We start from the raw sequence: 17,027 nt of genomic DNA, 5'->3' as shown, positions 1-17,027 counted from the left end.
GCTTGTTGGGGGCAATTAGCTTACATACAATTGTAAACCACTTAGAGACTGCTTAGGTGGTATGAAGTGGTATATATAAATGAAGCTGCTATTGCTATATTTTAACTGTACTTTGTACCCCCTTTTAAAATCTTGTATTGTATTAATTGAATACAATGTATGTATAGTCCACCAAGAACTCCAGAGCCAACAGACTAGTGTTTATTCAGTCATCATCAGGCTTCCCTATCTACTTGGGAAAAGGAGAAATCAGTAAAACAATACATGTGCATTGCAATCCTGCTGGTACTGGAAAGAAGATAAATGTCACCGTCTTTCCTGATCATTTACTGGGTCACTATGCACGTGGACTCCTTCCTTGGTTTCTCCTCTTCCCATAAAGCAACAATTGGTTTCGGTTTTTTACACACACACACACACACACACACGTGGGAGGGGGAGGGAGGGAGAGAGTGAGAGAGCGGTAATAATGTTTGGAAGGTCTAAAGATCCTAAGACACTAAATTCTGTCTTATCTTAGAAGCTAAGCAGGATCAGGCCTAGTTAATATTTGGATGGGGGACTGCTGAGGAGTAACAGGTACTGTATATACTATATTTCAGAGAAAGGCAATGGCAAACTACCTCTGAATACCTCTTACCTAAGCAAAGCTTATAGAATTTATGGGGTCACCATAAGTCAACAGGCAACTCGAAAGCACATACACACAGTCTGTTTTCACAGCATGTGATAAACTGGATGCATAATTAAAGATAGCGAGAATGGATGAGTACGCTTATGCATCTTCATGAACAAATGCAGTTTGGCTTTCAGAACACGGAGTCTGTGCTCACACAGTCTGAGAGAAGCACAGTGACTTTGCTCCCAGCCCTAGGGGAATTCATCTGATCTTGATGTTCCTGTAAGTCTCACATTCAATGGGTCAGCTTTGCCCCAGCAAGCCTCTTTTTCCTCCTGAAAATAATGTGGTTTGCCCAGTAATTTGAGCACTGTCACTCCAGAGTAAAAAATATCAAATGGTGGTTTGCAAGTTCATGAACTCATATTTAACAAAGCTAAACTGTTGATCCAACACTAAGCGTCAATCTTGGGTTTTCATGAAAGTCAGTGTTCCACATCCTATGCAAAGATTAAAAACACCCAGATGCACTTTTTTCCTCTCGTTTGATTTAATTACACTGAAGGTTGGGGAATCTAATTTCCTAGGAAGCTTTAGTGCTGTGCTTTCCAGCTCGATAGCATTGCAGGTGGTTAATTGGTATGTGAACTTGGCTGTGGGAGGAAAATAATAGGAGATCACTAAGTCAAAGAAGTGCCTAGACCCAAATTATTTCATAGAAAACAGAAAGGATAAAGTAGCTTTGTCGTAGATTCTCTCAAACAGTGGATGGGGCTACCAAAACCCAGATCTTCTCCTATAAAAAACAAACAAAGAAGAAGAAATGTAGTTCTGGAGCACAATCAAAACAAAGCAAAGCTCTTTTAAAAAGCATGGAAACTGTTCAAGAGCACAAGTTGCACAGAAGTAAACCATTAGTATTTTACAGGCCAAAGTTTGGGAAAATTACATGTTCCCACACATGGACAAAATACTGGTTTGGCTCCTGGATGGCTAGGGAAGAGGACACTTTGAGGTGAAGGACATGGTCCTGGTGCAGTGTGTGGAGGTATCAGGAGGGGGTAGATGAGGTGAATAACTTGGGTTGTTCAACTGTGACTCCAGTTCTTTCAGAGGTCTCTTTGGGTTCTTACTGTTCTGCAATGGAGGAGGTTCCCATGGGGAATCATGCCTCACCAACTGTAATTACCTACTTTCCAGCAAGGTTGGCTTGGCTTCCAACATTGTTTACATCAGTTACAACCTTACACAAAGGTACAAAGGTCCAGTGGTAGCATAACATTTTCCCCTGGACTCTGTTCCAGAATATCTTTCTGCAAGAGAAGAAGGAGATAAACGATGATACATGTATAGTCAGTGGCTGGTCAGCGTACAGAAAATGGTTCCCCAGCAGCCTTTCTCTTGGTCTTTAGTTTCACTGGCTGCTACAGTTGATTACAGATTGATTGATTGATTGAATTTATATCACACCTTTCTCCTGGGATGGGAGCCAAGGCAGTTTACAGGAATTTAAAACAAGATCAAGTTTTAAAATTATTTTTAAAAAGTTTAAAAGAATTAAATAACAGTATTGCTTTTAAAAACATGGTTAAAACAGTTAACATACGGTACATAATTACTAATAAAAGATTTTAATAATGCATCATATGACTTCACATATGCTATTGCTGTATATCATAATCTAGATTCCAGACAATCTCCTCCATACAGAATTGTAGGAGGAGATGTAGGTTTAGTCCATCAATGCCTAGTTCTAAATGAAAGTTCCTATTAGTCCGTTTCCTACTGGCTAGTACTGTGAAGAAAATATGTGTTGGCTACTCCTCCTAGGTGTATTATTCCCTGCACCCCAGAGACCGCAGATTTGTTCTTAAAGGTGCTGGGCACTTTTTGATAGCTACAAGATACTGTATAGATATGAATGTTTGTGCATACCTTACCTGTAGGAGCAGGTCAGCACCTGTGCCATTTGCTGCTGCTGCTTCATTTAAAGAATCTGTGAAACTCAAAATCTTTTCACTGTAAAACACATTGCTGTGCTGTTTATAAAATGGAATGTTTAACAAGCACACCATGCTAAACACATAAGTCCATTTAAACATTTACAGAAAGAGTAATAATTAAAGAAACCTTTTAGAGAACCAATGAATACCACTGTAAAATAATGGCATCAAAATCTTAGGGATGAAACACACGGGCAAAAAAAGTGGCTTCCAGCCGCTTTGAAAGAAGGGCATTTAGACAATGCATGAGACGAAAGTGAGTGGAAAGCAAAATGAAACCACACTCCAGGGCTGAAAACCAGAGCAAAAAGCAGCTGGGATACTCTGACTCAAGGTGGAAAATATGCATCTTCCCACTGGCATATAAACAGCTCAGTGCATGTGTGGGACTGTAGCAAAACAAAAGGGCAATCACTAATAATGCAATGAATGTAATTACATCATACGCAAACCAGATAGTCCAACAAGGGGTTATGAGCTGAAGGGGGTATGTAGGGAAGGTCTCTGTGATTGTGTTTTGCTACTGGGCACACTAGTGCACCAGTGCACTGCACAAGTGTGAATGTGTGGCCAATCGTAAGGGGAGCTGTCCAATAGAATGGCATTTGGGTGGGAATAGGGAGGTTGTTGGAAATTACTAGTAGTGTGTTGATGTGATAGTGCACATGCGTGGTGAGCAGGTGGGGGAAATCACATGGTACAGCTTGATGCCGTGCAGTCCAGACTAGGTGGGGTACGGGATGATTTTGCCTTTACATCTTGTGTGTAGTGTATGTGGGGGGGGGGGGGGGAGCCAGTGCACTAATCAGTGCTATGGAATTCTGGAACTGTAGTTTTGTGAGATATTTAGCCTTCTCTGTCAAAGAGCTCTGGTGTAACAACTAACTAAGAGATTGGAGATTATTGTACACTCAAATAAAGCATCCTCTCCCCAACGGGATAAGGTTGCCTTACTGGTTGCTATTAGATGTTATCTCACACTAAAACGCCAACTTTGTTGCAGAACGACTACAACCCGTCCCCCAGCCACACTTAGCCCACTGATTTGCATGAACGGGGAGCTTCCATGCTTGAAAATTAGCGGGCTAAGCATGGCTAGGGGATGGGTTCTACTTGCCGTGCGACAAAGTTGGCCTTTTAGCATGGAATAACACCTGATTGCAACCCGTAAGGAAACCTTATCCCATCAATCAATATTTATTGATTAGCCTGTGGGCCGTCTCAAAGTACCACAAAACTAAGTAGAACTCTATATAAAACTCTATACAAAAGTTATACAGTGCACCTGCATTATACGCAGGCGCATTATATGTAGACTTGAGCGTACATGCTCAAGCCGCGGGAAGCGCACGGGGTGGCGCATCCCATTCAAATGAATGGGTGCGCACCCGTGGCGCCCCGCATGCTCTCGCACCACCACACCGCCGTGGGGCTCAAGCATACGTGGAATTAACCTTACACGGAGGGGTGTCTGGAACGGATCCCCCGCATAAGGCTAGGGTCCACTGTATATAAAAGTTATATAAAAATGTGAAAATAAAATAAAATATATAAAAATAGAAATAAAATAAAAATAGAAATATAACTATCCCAGAATTATCCCATCGGGGAAAGGATGCTTTATTTGCCCATGTGATAATCTCCATTAATCAAATAGACAGGACAATTGATTGAGTAAATTGTCTCTAAGCTGAATGGTTATCAGTATCTATTGTTTAATAGATGTTTCTAGCATAACTGTTGTTATGATGAAGCCAATCAGTTAATTTCACATGGTTCTAACTTACTAGTACACACTCTTAGTACAAATGAAAGGCCCTAACTGCAACAGATGATATTTATACAGTTTACAGGATATATTTGCCATGCTCTAAAGCAGAGATGCTCATAAAACTGATCTGATTGATGTAAACCCACAGCCTCTCATCTGTCAACTCTGTAATATCTAGAACATATTCCATTCATGTAAGGCCCTAGCCAGGCATATTGCAAGCCCATGCTTAAAATTATCCAGTATAGTCAGATCTATCCCTCTTCAGTAGATGCAAATTACAGCTACAAATCTGAACAAATCTTTTTTAGATTATTTTTTATTTATTTATCCTGTTTCTCCGAGAACCCTTTATATGGAACATGTGATATTAGATAGTCCTTTGGTATGGAACAGGAAAGCCTAGCTGCAGCAGAACCAGTCACTTGGTGTTGTTTTTGTCTCCTTTCTCTTCTTGGCTGGCAGTTACATCAAGAGCAGAAAACTATGGCTCATGCTCATCAAGGCCGTCACTAAGGAGGTGTGGGGAGTACAGACTGCACTGGGTGACACCCCAGACGGGGTGGGGTGGTTCCTCACTATTCATCCTAAAATACACACACCCAGCCACCCCCCTCCACTAACCACAGTGCCTCTGCTGTCCACCCACTGTGGTGGGAGTGGGGTGATGCTGCCACCCAGAAGCCCCTTTGGGTCTGGCAAAGCTGCTGGTAGGGCTAGGAAAAGGAGGCGATAACAGAGGAAGCAAAAGTGGTGGCCATGGAATCTTCTCCTTCCCTTCTGTGGCCGCCCCATCAGCATCTTTCCCAGATGCCTGGCACACCACTGCCCTCCAGGTACCATGTCCTGTGCTTCCTTCTGTGGCATGGAGCACAGAGCAGGGCAGCGGGTAAAAATGCACTCCTCTGCAGCCACTGGTGTGGTGGGGTCCTGCTGCTGACCACCAGCCCCTTTCAGAATAAGGAGGCAATGATGGTAAGTATATTTGTGATAGAAAACACATCTGTAAGCCAAGGGAAAATTTCTCTGGAAAGAGGAAAATTGCAGTACAAAAATGATATGCAGGAAAGGACTAAACACACACCAACTTTCCTTTATGTACATACTAATTCTCTAAATTGACCCTTTGCAAAGCTATTTTTGATAAACAAACAAAATTTAAAATACATTACCTGTAAACATCTAGCTTGCCCCTTGAACACTCTCTTTTATTATAAAGAACACCTTTAGCGATCAGTGTTCCTCTTCTTGACATATGGTGTGATTTTAATCCTACTCATTGTAATCCTAACTGCATCATCAAAATCATTTCCTGCAGCACTTTTAACTGAATCTCTTCTGTTCAGGTCTACTGACCAAGCCCAATCCTGCTCAGATATAAGAAACAATAGCCTGAGGTGCTGCTGCTGCAGTGTAAACACTGCACATCTGTTGCGCCATCTGAACTCTTCTAGTCTCTAAAGCTTCTTGTAGATTTGTTTCCTTTCTCCAAATCATTCACATAGTATAACCTTGATTGTATGCTATGTTCATATTTGCATTTTAACACAAATGATTTAATTAGCCTTTTCTTTCTCCATACCTGGAGAAATTATGCTAGGGCTGATGAAATTATGGCAAAATGATCCAAGTTTAGTTGAGCATGTAATTTAGTATGTTTCAGCTACTAATCATTTGGCAAGAATAACTAAGATTTTGATATTAGAGCTAGAGATGTGAGCCAATACAAGTAATTGATGCATTGTTACCTGCTTGACACTTTTTCTTGAATGTATTTGAACAAAAAATATGTAGTTCATAAAAATTGGTACAAATGAAGATCCTCCATCTTTATTTTATAAGCTAATTTCAGCTCTCCAGCTGGGTCTTTTACATTTATGAACACATTTATCTGGTAATATAAGCTTCAAAGCATGGTAAGTAATCTCTTCTCCTACCTCATAGGTTGGAAATAAGTTCTAGAGATGAGCACATTTTTCTCACAACCTGTTTTTAAAAAGAGAGATTTAAAAGCATCATCCAAAGATGGAACATTAGTAAAAGCTATAGTCTTGCTGCTTTTTTACTCTTTTTGTTCCCTTTAACGGAAAAATAGGAATGTTCTTCTGTTTAAATTACAGATATAACAAGAGAGGGCTAATTCTCTTCTAGAACATGGCCACATAGCCCGAAAAACCCACAAAAATTTATGGATGCCGACCATGAGAGCCTTCGACTTCACATAGTAAAATAATGTTAGGACCTATGAGAATTTGGTTTGAAGCAGAATGTTACCCACCTCTCTCTACCTCTACCTCTATTCTGTTCATACATTTCCCCTCTTTCATTGTCTCTCTCACTTTTATTCCACTTTCCTTTCTTTCCCTCTTTTTCCTCTACTATTGCTTCTTTTTGTTCATGGCTGTGATGGGTGTAGGAAATATCTTCAAGAAGGAGCTTGGCCAGATTCCTGAGTGACACTGACCCGAAAGTAGATTTTCTACCAAGCCAGGAGCAGCAATTTCTATTTCAATTTAATAGGGTATTGGTGTTAATGGCAAGACCTTATTTTTTTAAGTATTAAAAAATGGCCTGCAAAAAAAAAGGGGGGGGGAATCCAAACTCTATAGTCTAATATCTTTATTGGAAGCAAGCAGATATGTAGAACTTCATGGGCAAGTTCTGAGATCTTTCATTAAGCAAGACCTTACAAAAATAGGGAGAAGGAGAAAAGGAGGAGGAAACTTGGTTTAATGTTGAAGTTATGAAATCCCCATGATCAAACACTTAAGTGGAATGGAGTGGGAGGAGGTGGCAGCAGGATTTAAATTTTGAAAAATGAGGGAATAAATTATTACATGTGTATTTGTTTCAGTAGTCCTAGGTATAATCTGTTACTTATATAATACCCAGCAGAGCATATTCCATTTAAGTCTACACCGCAAAATTATGTGTACATTTGGTTGACCCTAGTAAAGCATTTATTTGACTGTGGATTTTGGAATCTTGGTTGTATTTGTACTTTTCTTTAACTACCAAAAGAGCAAACAGCAATAAAATAGCACCAAAATATGGAAGTGGCAAGGATAAGAATGTTCTATCACTTTTCATCAGTGGCGTCATGGGGAGGGGGTGTGTGGGAACCGCGGACCTCACCAGGTGACACCCCAGAATTGGTTGTGTGAATTTAGTAAGCATCAGAGAGTGTTGTCATTACAGCCACCTTGGAGATCTTAACTGGATTTACCTGTAATTTAGAAGAGATTGAAAAATGGCATGGGTAGGAGCAGGGGTTGTATAACATGTAATCTGTGAGCCTTCAACATGGGCCAGGCAACAAACAGTGGCATCACTAGGGGGTACAGATTGCGCCAGATGACACCCTAAGGCATTACTAATAACAAACACCCATCCCTCAGCCCAGTAGCATCTTGCAACCCTTTTCTATGGACATTATCAGACAAGGGAAATTGGAAGTATAATCCAATGACAATCCGAACGCAATTTCGGGCAATGGGAAGTCAGTCCGAATGCAGTCATGGGGTTTCACGTTATTGCGTAAGAAGTGATCACACGCAATTTCAGGCAATGGCAAGCTATTTTCAGGCAATGGGAAGTCAGTTCGAACACAATTCAAATTCATATAAATTAGCTGAACTAGCGAATTCACATGAATGCGTTCTGGCCCCACTTTCTTTTCATTTCCTATGTCACTATAGGTAAGCCTCATTTCAGTTCAGTGCAAGGGAGGTTTTGCCTAGGGAAGCCAAACATCTTGGAAATAAGAAGGCATTTGGATACTACTTTGGCTCCAGGCAGAAGTATTTTTATTCATTCAGGAATTTTATAAATCATATATTTTAATCGTTAAGCAATTTATCTATCATATTGCTATTTGTAAAATAATTGCACACTGTCCTGAAATCCTGCTAGGATGAAGGGTGATATATAAATGTTTTAAACACATACATATATAATGTATATTACCCACAATACTATGAATGTGCTGGAAATTGATCATCCATAAAAAATCTATAAAGAAAACTGGTTAAATGCCCTAGGGGTCACTGAAAACCATGCTCCCACTGAACAATTCTGAACTTACAGGTAACAAGAAAACAGGATTGCATTAGAAACTGGATCTCTACCTAAAATGAAAGTTACTGGGAATTTCTGCAAGGCTATAAACGATTACAGCTTGTAAAACGTAAATGATCTGTAGGCTGCTGGAAATTAGGGATTTCTTTCTGTTAGCACATGGTGATGTTACAACAGGTTTTGCTACTTAGTTTTACATGTATTAACACATATCTTTTCTGACCTGCCACTCCTGCAAATTTTGTATAACAAGCCAAATAATATTAAGTGTAGCTCCAGAAAGTGCAGCATTCTTGTGCTGCCTGCACTTTAATCGTATATGTAACAGAATAATTCTTCTTCCATTAATTAATGGAGTTTTCATTATCAACATCTAAAAATAGTAGTTCAGAACTGGGTCCCAGGTTTTGTTTGTACTATTTGTAATAACTGAAATGCAGTTTATCTGAAGTATACTTTTCTGATTTGTTTCATAGTGCAGTATTTGCTTCCTATCCTTGGATTAAATAACGAAATGCCTATCTATCAACCATTCCATCTAGATACAGTATGTAATAAAGAAGATTTGCAACAATAGGATGTTGCTGAATTTGATATGATTAGGGATACAGCACTCCCCAACCTTTTGGTAAATTGTTTTGCTGGAGGCTACAACATTCTATGTTGGGAGTTGGTGGAGGCGTGAATAATTCACCACTTATGAAGCTTTAGAGCTGAGTTGAGCCACAGCATGTTGAGCTGCCCTTTGATGCAGACTGGCTGAACAGGTTCTTGTTGTACCCAGGAACCAGTTTGACAGGCCTGTTATGCCAACAAATTCTGGTATGATTCCATGTTCCAGAGAATGCAGAAACCTGCCCAGCCAGTTAAATGAAAGACATATTAGGTTATCCATTGCACATTGTATATATCCTAGGTGCAGCAGAGCTCCTCAGCATTCTCTAGTGTGGTCCACAGGTGATTTTCTCATCTTACATACTGTGTACTGGAGGTTTATAAGATCAAAGAAAGCCAACAATAAATAATCACCACTGCTGAACAACAGCAGAGTCAGACTGCATTTTCACAATCAAAACAAAAAGGTGAGTTTATAAAGTCTCTCTTAATATTGTGTAGTCAAAATGGACTATCTCTGAAATTCTGTCATGAGGGTTATTTATACAGTCATTTTCTTCAGTATTTAGTTGGGCATTGATATTATGTCATTTACTTAGTGCTCCTGCCATTTTTTATTCTCTTATGGAGAAGTTCAAGTTAGTGGGAATAGAGGTCAGTGCATGAAACACGTTGTGGGCCATTCAGGGATTGGTGGCCTGAATTTTTGCCTAAATGTTGTCACTGAGTGATGTATAAATTTTGGTAAGTCCCTTAACTTTCCTGGTTATATAGTGCAATCTCTACATGCGAGTTCAATGAGGCCAATGCCAAGGTGAGTACAGAACTGTAATCTTAGCTTCTGTGTGTGGAATATGAAGTAAATACACTGGTGTCATAATTACAACATGATAAAGGAAAATGCTTAATATATTACTTTTAAACTTATGTTTTCCTAAGAATATTAACTCATAACACCTTAATAAATAAAATAGCAGATTCAGTTTACAAACCCTGAGAAATATTAATGCAGTAGAAGTATAACATGCATGCTGCATGTAAAAAGGCCAATTCCTCTTTTCTTTTAATATATGGAGATTATAATGACACAGTATCCAAAACCAAATAGATCCCACAGCTGTAGCCCCAGAATAATGACTTAAAATTGAGATCTATGAATCTGAATAATTTTCCAAGTTCAGTACCACATCAGAATTATGACAACTTTGAAAACAAATGCTACAGAATCTGGTAACTGATTAACCAGTTTCCTGGGAGCAAGTGCCACTGAACTCACTGAGACTTATTTCTTACTTACACTTGTGCTGTGAAGCTAAGAAGTATACTAGCTGAAGTGAACAGAAAGGAATGAACACAGGTTTGGTCATGTCTGTTTGTACAAAATAACTTTTGTTTAAAGTAAATGTGACTCTTCCTGTCTCCTCTTTAAAGCAGATTTTTTTAAAAAGAAAAAAAAACATCCTATAGTGTATTATCTTCTCAAGGAAGCGGGTAAATTTTTAAACAAAATAAACATGAGTGTTTTCTAATTATGAGGAAAGTAAAATACTAGTAGCTAGTAAGCTATGTTTCAAAGTTGTTTAATAGCTCAGAACATCATGTTAGATCTTTGCATAATCTCACAGAGGAAGTATCAACTTGGTATATGGCTATCCACACTGATGAAGAGTTATTTTTATTATTCCTTGGGAGAATGCAAATATCTATAACAACTGTGTATCACAAAGGAGCATATTGAACAAGGGAAAGTTACCTAAAATTCTTTAGTGTAGAATATACCTTCACCAGTCAAAAAGCGAATATTATTCTTAATGAATTGCTTAATTTTCAACACTAGCAGCCCAGACCTATGTTTGTTAATATAGAAGTAAGCCTTGCTGGATTCACCAGCAGCCTTTATAGCCTTGTGGAGGTAAACAGTATCTATGCACACTTCACTGGGAGTAACTCACATTGAATGTGATAGTACTTACTTATGAGTCAAAATACATAACAGTGCTGCATTTCCTATCAAAATTACTGCATACCTTATTAAATATCATAACTGAACTACTTTTGTTCAGTTGTGTTCAGTTTCAACAGGACTTACTCCTTTGACTAACTCAAGTAATTAAGATTTTATTATACTTTACTGCTAAAAAAAGGTGAATGAAAACCAAAGTACAGTACTGCTTAGGAACAAAAAGCAAGAATCCTATGCCAAGATAACTCTGCTCTTGCACTGTTCCATAGTGCTGGCAAGTCATTTAGCATGTAAGGTAGTGGTGGGCAAATTTGGAAGACCAGAGGGCCACATTAGGCCCTCAGAAGAACTTGGAGTGCCACATGCCTCCCCCCCCGTACAAATTCCCACAAAAACACCCCAATTTTCGACCCAGAGCCCAGTCAGGACATGTAGGCATGTTCTGCTGCCTTCTTGGGCCGCTAGTGGGCATTCAGGCATTCTGAGGCAAGAAACACTTTTTTTTGGCAAGGGTGTCCAGTGGGGCTCCAGGCAGGGTGTAAAAGCCCCCCAACCCTCCTGGGCATTACAGAGCAAAATGTTTTTTTAAAAAATGGGAGGGTTTTTTTTGCCCACCGGATCACAAATGCAGCCCTGGAAGGCCACACTTTGCCCACTTAGTGTAAAGATTGTCATAGTGCTGAAATAATTTGTGTGTGTGTGTGTGTGTGTGTGTTGACTTGAATGCTTTTAATTTGCATTATAGTAATGCCCATTATCTACATATATGTATGTGAACTCAGACAGGGGCATCAGGGGTGCAGACTGCTGGGTGTCACCCTGTGAACTTGTGAGCTGCCTTTCAGATCTGGAGGCTCTGCTGGCCAGGTGATCAAGAGAGCCGCCTCCCTTTGCTATCCAGACAGCAGCTCCGCTAGGTTTGGAGAAGGCCACTGTGTGGCAGAAGCAGTCCACTCCCACCAGTAGTCTAGTGAGACTGGGCTGCCTTCTGGGTCTAGCAGCTCTAATGGCCAGGCAGCAAAGAGTCATCTCTCTTTGCCACCCAGCCAGCAGCCCCACTACACCTAGAAAAGGGTGTTGGAGAGAGATGGGGAGTGTTAAAAAAATTATCCACACCTGATGTCAAATATACTAAGTACACCTCTGAACTCAGATGGAAGGCCTAATGAGGTCAAATGTGGCCTACACTAAGGTAAGTTAGCATAGGATCCTAAACAGGCAGTGAAATCCTATGGAGGAGGAGATTCCATGGTGGAGCATCTATCACACTGAAAACCCAGCAAGCATGATTGGGAAGGGGAAGTCTTCTTCTTTTGCCTTGCCTCTACTCCACCAATTGATTGTTATGGGAAGCAGTTAACTATGCCAACTCCAGAAACAGTTTGGTCATGGCTGACCAGTTTTGTGGAAGTGTTTAGAGAATGGGCTTTAAATCCTATGGATTCATGGCATTCTTGGTGTTGCTCTCTGCTCCTGACAAATTTTTGCATCAGTTTACTCAGCAGGGCAAAAGGGTTGGGTTCAATGAGAAGAGTCTCAATGTGCTGCCAGACTTTCTTCTCCACTGCAGGATCAGCACTTCTGTCAGATGGTATGCTCCCTCAGGGAGAGCCTGGCATTGTTCTGTAGTCTCTCCTCCTATAATATTGAAGAAGCAATTGAAATGTGAATGTAGTATTTAATTAAAATTAGCATCAATGCATGCTAATTCAATGCTAATTCAAAAGAAATGCTAATTCAGTGAGGCCAACTCTCTGATAAAGCAGAATGAAATGGTGGCCTGAGGCAGCAGATTTAAGGTGCTATTAAAAGGCAGCAAATAATAAGTTGTCTAATTTATTATAACTTTTACAGCTATGTTTTTAAAATGGTCATATGTATATGCCATGACATGTTGTTACACAAAATTTACAGCTTAAACAGAATCATTTTATTCAGGCAACACACAGACAAGAATAGTAAAGAATATACTAGGGAAAAAACTCATTCTCTTAGAAACAGGATTTGAGAATGTATATCTGATAGATGTTGTTGGACTCTGCTGGCTAGGATTGATAGGAGCTAAAGTCCAACATCTGGACAGCCACTGTTTAAAGTTCACAACAGGCTATCCACTATGTGGTTTTCATTTCCATGTGCTCTACAGACATGATGCATCTGACCCATTCCACATAGTTAAAATCAACCTATATGTCAACTTAACTCACTATTGGCTACTCTGATTGAAAGTAGATGTCAGATTCTCCTTTAAACTAGGAACTTTAAATAGTCTTCCTTAAACTAGGAAATCTAGAATCATAGAATAATAGAATTGAAAGAGACCACAAGGGCCATCCAGTCCAACCCCCTGCCATGCAGGAACTCTCAACCAAAGCATCCCCATTGACAGATGGCCATCCAGCCTCTGTTTAAACACCTCCAGGGAAGGAGACTCCATCACTCTCCAAGGGTGTGTCTTCCACTGTCAAACAGCCCTCAGGAAGTTCATCCTAATGTTGAGGTGGAATCTCTTTTCCTGTAGGTTGCATCCATTGCTCCAGGTCCTAGTCTCTGGAGCAGCAGAAAACAAGCTTTCTCCCTCCTCAATATGACATCCCTTCAAATACTTAAAGAGGATTACCATAATCACCTCTTAAATTTCTCTTCTCCAGGCTAAACATCCCCAGCTCCCTAAGTCATCCAAAGCTCCCTAAATCAATAGAAGAGAATGTGGTATTTATAGCAGTGATCCAGGTTACTTTTATTCCCATATATTTCCTTTACTGTTTCTGTTTTTAAAATTATAAGCAGAATTAGCTTGGGTCCAGGCTATTTGAAGGACCGTATCTCCATGTGTCAGCTCCCAAGAATATTTTTTTTAATTAAAGTTAAAATTATATGTTAATTCCATATACATAATGCGTGACAGTTGACTCCGTAATATTTAATAAAAATAATTTAGGATTTAATTCAAAATCAATTTGCATAACATCTTGTATTTTAGTATATGGGCTCCCAAGAATACTGAGGTCATTGAGAGAGGCCCTTCTCTCTGTCCCACTGCCCTCTCAGGCGCGTTTGGTGGGAACAAGAGAAAGGGCCTTTTCAGTGGCTTCTCCCAAGCTCTGGAACTCCCTCCTAGAGAGGCCAGTATGGCTCCATCATTGCTGTCCTTCCGGCGGCAGATAAAGATGTTTCTATGCCGCCAGGCTTTCACATGACAGGGATGCTGTTTACTTTTGTTTTTTGTTTTAAAGAGTTTTAAATTTTAATAATGTACTGTTTTTAATTCTTTGTATTGTTTAATTGTTTTTTAAACTTGTATTTTGCATATGAATAGTGTTTTAACTTGGAATGTTTTAGATTTGTAAGCTGTCTTTTTGAGAGGAAGGCAGGGTATAAATAAACATAATAATAATAATAGTAATAATAGTAATAATAATAAGCATTCCTGGGAACACAGCCTGGTTCAAGTGGCAATTGCATAACTCCTGTTGCAGTTACAGTACAAAGCATTTTCTATTAATACCGCACAGCAAATCAACACTATTGCTTAGGGGCCAAGAACCCAGCCTCCACATACTTTTGGACTGCAAGTACCATCAGCTGTAGCCAGTATAGCCATTGTAAGGAACACTGGGAGTTATGGTCCCAGAAAACCTATAGGTCCACATGATTCCCATCTCTGATTTAGTCCAAGGCTTCTAACACAAACCTTTAGGGATCGCTTTATTTATTATTTATTTATGGGATTTATATCCTGCCTTTCTCCCAAAATGGCATTCATGGAGGCTTACAATAATTTAAAAGGATAAAATTAAAATATTAATTACAAAAGGTATTTTTAAATTAAATAATACTAAAAATAAGTTTAAAACAGCATTTAAAAAAATAAAAAGCATTCAAGCATTAAAACAGCACACCACACTACATAAGTAAAATTCACTTATTTGCCTAAAAAAGTCGGCCTAAATAAAAATGTCATGGAAACAGGTGGATTCTAAAATGGAATCAATATTTTATTAATATACAGTGGACCCTTGTTATACGCTGGGGTTTGGTTCCAAGATCTCCCGTGTATAACAAAATCCGTGTATGCTCATGTCCCATTACATATAATGACATAGCAAAATGGTGTCCCTTATAAAAAATGGAAAATCAAGGTAAATTTATACTTTTTTGGAACATTTTCAAACCGTGTATACTTAAATCCGTGTATAAAAAATCCATGTATAAGAAGGGCCGACTGTAGTTCATAAAAATGCCACATCACTATTGATAATTGATACACTAAGGAGGAAGAACTGAGAAGTGGAAGATGTATTTCCAAATCATATTTACCCCGTGGCCAGGAGCCATTGCAACATGTGTCCCAGAATACTGAGATATATATGTGAACCTCCTTCCAGGACTATGACACAAGAAATCGCTCATCCATGCACCATATATGCTTGTGTGCAACTCATATAATTTAGTGTGTATGTGTGTGTTCATTCATGAAAAAAGTATTACTTTGTAAAGCACTCTATTCTGTTGTTATCTGCCCTGGCTGTTATGTGTAAACTTACAGCACTATATAAATAAAGCTTAATAATAATAATAATATGCCAAGTTTTTTCTGTTATATTATTATAATACGTATATAAAATACAATACAATATCCTGGTTTACATCATATAATAACTTTCCCTTTTCCCCCCCAAGTTAAGTGTTTTTTCAAGCAAGTGTGAAGTCTGTCCATAATAGATTTTATGATAGATTTAGGCCCAAGTCTAATTTTATTGCATCAATGGAACCTACAGAAGTGTTGACTAGAATCAGTGGGTCTACTCTAGATTTGGGCCCTACCAATAAATTTTATAAGGTTTTCTTCCCCCAAATATAAGTAAGTTTATTCAGTTATTTAAAGTACCGGTAACTCAATATTCAAGTGACAACTAGACTTCTCATACAGCCGCATGTGTCTGGGAGTCATTATGTTTGCAGTCCAGTAGTTCGTTTGGTAATGCAGGAAACAGATTTATCAGCACAGTAAGAAAAAAAATAGGAACTGTAAAAAGTTTAATAAATAATAAATATGTAGGTAAGTAAGATATGTATTCTACTGCTACAAGTAGAATATATTAAGGGTGGTATCAAAATTTGGCCATGAGTTCATGGGCATGTTTCAAGTGTGACACTAATCCTTTTCCCACAGTTTTATTGTCTAGGTGTGAATGGTTACTCCTTCTAGACAAATGACATACACTATAGTAAACTCCAACATATGCTTTAAATGCATTGAGAACATTCTTTTTGGTAGTTTGCCTCACCTCCCAAAAACTACATGTACAGTTGGCCCTCCATATTCGTGGATTTAAGCTTGAAAATATTCAAAATATATATATATAAATTCCTAGAATAGATCAAGGCTGAAATCTCCCTGGAAGCCAAGATGATCAAACTGAGGCTGTCATACTTTGGACATATCATGAAAAGGAATGACTCATTGGAAAAGCCAATAATGCTAGGAAAAGTGGTGGAGGGATAGAGGAAGAGAGGGAGGTTGCATGTTGGATGGATGGACTCTATTAAGGAGGTCACAGGTATACATTTACAGGACCTAAGCAGAGCAGGGGACAGAGAAAAGGCAGAATTACTCAACTCCTTCTTTGCCTCAGTCTTCTCAGAAAAGGAAAAGAGTGCTCAGCCTGAGGAAAATCAAACAGAGAACACAACAGGAGAAATGCAGCACAGAATAAATAAAGAGGAAGTGCAGGAATGCTTGGTAAATCTAAATGTATTTAAGCCTCCAGGACCACATGGCCTACATCCAAGGGTATTAAAAGAACTTGCAAATTAAATCTCCGAGCCATTGACAATAACTTTTGAAGACTCCTAGAGAACAGGAGAAGTCCCCACAGACTGGAGGAGGGCAAACGTCCCCATCTCCAAAAAGGGGGAAAAAGAGGATCCCAACAATTATCGCTCAGTCTGACATAAATTCCAGGAAAGCTTCTA

The 17,027-nt window shown here is 39.1% G+C and overlaps 1 protein-coding gene across 4 annotated transcripts in view; it reads left to right on the top strand.

Moving 5' to 3' along the window:
• Positions 1-9,494: 9,494 nt before the first annotated feature.
• LOC121917275 (DNA endonuclease RBBP8-like) overlaps positions 9,495-17,027 on the top strand; it is a 69,179-nt gene continuing 61,646 nt past the window's right edge. For 2 of the 4 annotated variants that reach the window (XM_042443061.1, XM_042443058.1), the window contains exon 1: positions 9,531-9,552. The gene's annotated coding sequence lies outside the window, so the exon portion shown is untranslated. Of the gene's footprint in view, positions 9,553-10,383; positions 10,443-17,027 lie in introns of those variants that run through there. The other 2 variants (XM_042443060.1, XM_042443059.1) reach the window with 2 other exon arrangements.

Source organism: Sceloporus undulatus, unplaced genomic scaffold, assembly GCF_019175285.1.
Source record: "Sceloporus undulatus isolate JIND9_A2432 ecotype Alabama unplaced genomic scaffold, SceUnd_v1.1 scaffold_14, whole genome shotgun sequence".
NCBI lineage: Eukaryota > Metazoa > Chordata > Lepidosauria > Squamata > Phrynosomatidae > Sceloporus > Sceloporus undulatus.
The sequence above is the reverse complement of the archived record's forward strand: the minus strand, read 5'-3'. Positions and strand labels throughout refer to the sequence as shown.